The following is a 3,361-nucleotide window of genomic DNA, read 5'->3' as shown; positions in this document are numbered from 1 at the left end:
ACTAACGAAGGCTCCTCAGCGTATCCCACTTGTTACTATGTGGGCCACTGAAGAAGGCCTCGTCAGCGTATCCCGTTTCTATGTGGATCACTGAGAAAGGCATAACACAGTCTTATAAAATAAAAGACGAGTGCCTACCTTCGTCAGGATCCCACTTCTGACACCAAAATTGAAGGAAACGGTTTCCAGGGCCTAATCCGTGGATCGACTTCCTTCGAGGCGTGGACGTCTATCAGCAGAGAATGTACCTTCACCTATCAGCAGAGAATGTCCCTTAGTCTGTAACACAGTCAAATATATTCTCAAGTAATATTCAAGCACGCCATTCAGCGTGTTAGTACGATCTCGGGAGCAGCTTGGGAGAACAAGAAAACAGAGACTGCTTTAGATTGTCTTCCCAAAGTGACTCAACTTTATTCACAAGTACAACAGTTTATATAGAGGGTAAAATTCATGAGACAGCAGATTTATCAGTTTAAACCAGTACAGACCAAGATAAGGCAGCGTCTTCCTGCCCTTGGGTGAAGAAGCATCCTTTGTGTAGTTTATCAGTTCAGCTACAATTGTGATTATCTCAGCGACATATTTTCAAGGCACAAAACAAAGAGTTCTTACATTAGTGAAATCTGAAACAAACCATTTGGCCTTCAACAGGCGTCTCCTAAAAGATTAAGAAACTAATGTAGCTGAGGGAGTGATCTCTGTGGTATTTCAACCTTGTACCAGCCTGTGATTCTCACACATCAATTCTTGGGTCAAAGAGAAAAATAACTAAAACAAAGGGGCCTTATTGAATGACAGAGTTTTCCTGTATAATGTCACTATAAAACAATATCCAGTAAATGCTACCATGGTACTAAAATACCTAACAACCAGGGACCAACAGAGGGAGCACAAACCCAGAACCCAGTGTCTAAAATCCCAAACACAAACCATCCCAAAACAGCCATGAATAATAATGAAAGTAATAACAATAAGGGACACAAACACAAAGTCACTCAGTCATGGCCGCAGGACCATGACAGTTAAGTTCCCTAATTTGGTTGCTTTTGTAAATTGGAGCTAAATAAATAAATCAAATTGAAATATATTAAATTTAGGGAGATAAAACTCACCTTTTGCAAATACCTTAATGTCACGGATTATAGTGAAATACAGTAGAAACATATTTAAAATTGCAGTAAAAAAAAAAGTAGTAATTCACTAGCTGGGATCATATGCTTGTGAAAACCTACAAAAATGTTAGGTTTGCTAACATTTTTGTTGTTAATGGCAGATGGCTTGAGCATAAATTGAGGCTGTGGTTTGGGGACGGCCTCAGAGGGGACTGGTGCCAGTTCCTGGGTCAGGCAGATCCCCATAAGAAGTGAATTATTTGAAAAAGGGAGAGAGGGTGGGTACGAATCTAAGAGGAGACAATAGCGACCTCATTGTACAGGATACAGTAACCATCGCAGTGGCAGACATCGAGGAAAGTTTTTCAATATATAACTGGTTAGGGGTGAGGGGAGGAAGACACGATAAAAGACACACTGTGGAAGAAAACCAGAGTTTTAGAAGGATTTTAAATTCAAGAATGAAAAAAAGCTAATATGATGTCTCTTTCTAGTACTCTTGCACCAGCATCATTATGATTATTATGATTATTATTATTAGTAGTAGTAGTAGTAGTAGTATTTGCAATGTTGCAATGCTGGTTCTGAGAGATTGATCTTGGAGGCTGCTGTTCTCTGCTCTTAGGTACACCAGCATTGATATTGTGTGATGCCTGTTTTCCTCAATGCTCTTCTAGCATTGCTCAATTTCAGCTCAGGATCTGCCCTTGTATTGTTATTCACTTGTAGCTGAAAGCACACCTTGGGATCTTTGCATGGATCTTTGGAAAACAGGCCATTTCTCCTCTTGGCTTCTGCTATGGAAATCTTGTTGCACTTTCTTATTCATCCAGGACCAGGTTTTTCAACCTGAAAAACAAGAAAAAGACTAGCACACCATAAAAAACAACAACAATAACAAAAAATAAAAAATAAAACATCACAAACAGCAGTACAGAACCAGGAACATGTGATCTGTCAGCCTGAAAAGAGATAGAGACACACATGCACACACAAAAAATGATATTCCCAGCATCCATGGGATAGTACCAAGAAACTGATAAAAGTCATGTTTAATTAAAGACTAGATAAGGAGAATATATTTGCGATTTTTAAGGCTTTGTCGTTTTATTTAGTATTTTGTTTTCTTTACAAAAAAAATTGAGGTGTGAAATGTTCATGTGTTATGCCCGGATTTGATTGTTAATGACGTCCATTGTTTTAAAGTACAGAGCCAAACAAGGCAAGAATTCTTCAGAGAAGAGGCAGTCAGCTGTCTGCAGTAGCTTCAGCAAGGCTGAAGAGCGATGATTTTTTATTAAAGGAAAGTTTAAAGGGCAAAACTTCTGTTATGTTTGCAATTCGTTTAATTAAATATTTAATTAAATAAAGCTTTCATGAAATGTAAAACATTTTCTGGCAGTGGTGTAAATGCATTTATTCTATTTTGAATGCAGAGTGGTATTACTATGTTAATTATTTGTGCTGTGAGATCCAAGTTTACATAATGAAGTGGCTGAAAATCTGTGTCACCACCACCTGAAGTATATGTGTGAATGTCTTTCTTGTCTCCTCTGTGTCTGCCTTTAGTGTTGCAAATACTTCATTAGCATCATGAATTAAGCTGTGTTGCCAAAACACCAATTACATGAATACATATTAACATCAAAGTCAGTGGTGCAGAGGTATCGGAGCCTGTCTGAGAACAAATTAATAAGCTGAGGGATAAAATGCTTTTTTACTTAAGGTCTGCTTTGAAGTACTTTGATTATATACTGTGAGCCATATGAATTAACCATCTCAGATTTTAATACAGGTATATTTTTCTTCATGAAACAAGATGCGATAATTAGAAATTCTGCTTTTTTTACCAACCAGACTGACAACATTGTGACTCAAACGGTGATAGTATCAGCCTTCTACACCAACACATAACTTTTAACACCTCTTTTTTCTTAGAGTTATAGTCATCTCTTGAGTGTTTGTATGTGTACTCGTGCGGTTTTCATCAGTAATGAAATTTACTGTAATCAGAAAAATATATATTTCTATGTAATAAAAAAAACACCACAAAAAATGTTTTGGTTTTATTTAAATGTGACTACATTCGAGATGTAGTTATCCATTCATTACATCTCTGCCCACATTAGGCGCATTTTAAACATGCATATCATTTGAGTTGAACAGACAAAACTAACCCTGCGTTCAGCAAGGCCGAGAACACCAGAGAACGAAAACGTTTTCTTTGTTGCTTGCTTAAACAAGTA

This window comes from Rhamphochromis sp. 'chilingali' (genome assembly GCF_963969265.1).
Source record: "Rhamphochromis sp. 'chilingali' genome assembly, chromosome: 2".
NCBI lineage: Eukaryota > Metazoa > Chordata > Actinopteri > Cichliformes > Cichlidae > Rhamphochromis > Rhamphochromis sp. 'chilingali'.
This window is presented reverse-complemented; position numbering follows the sequence as displayed.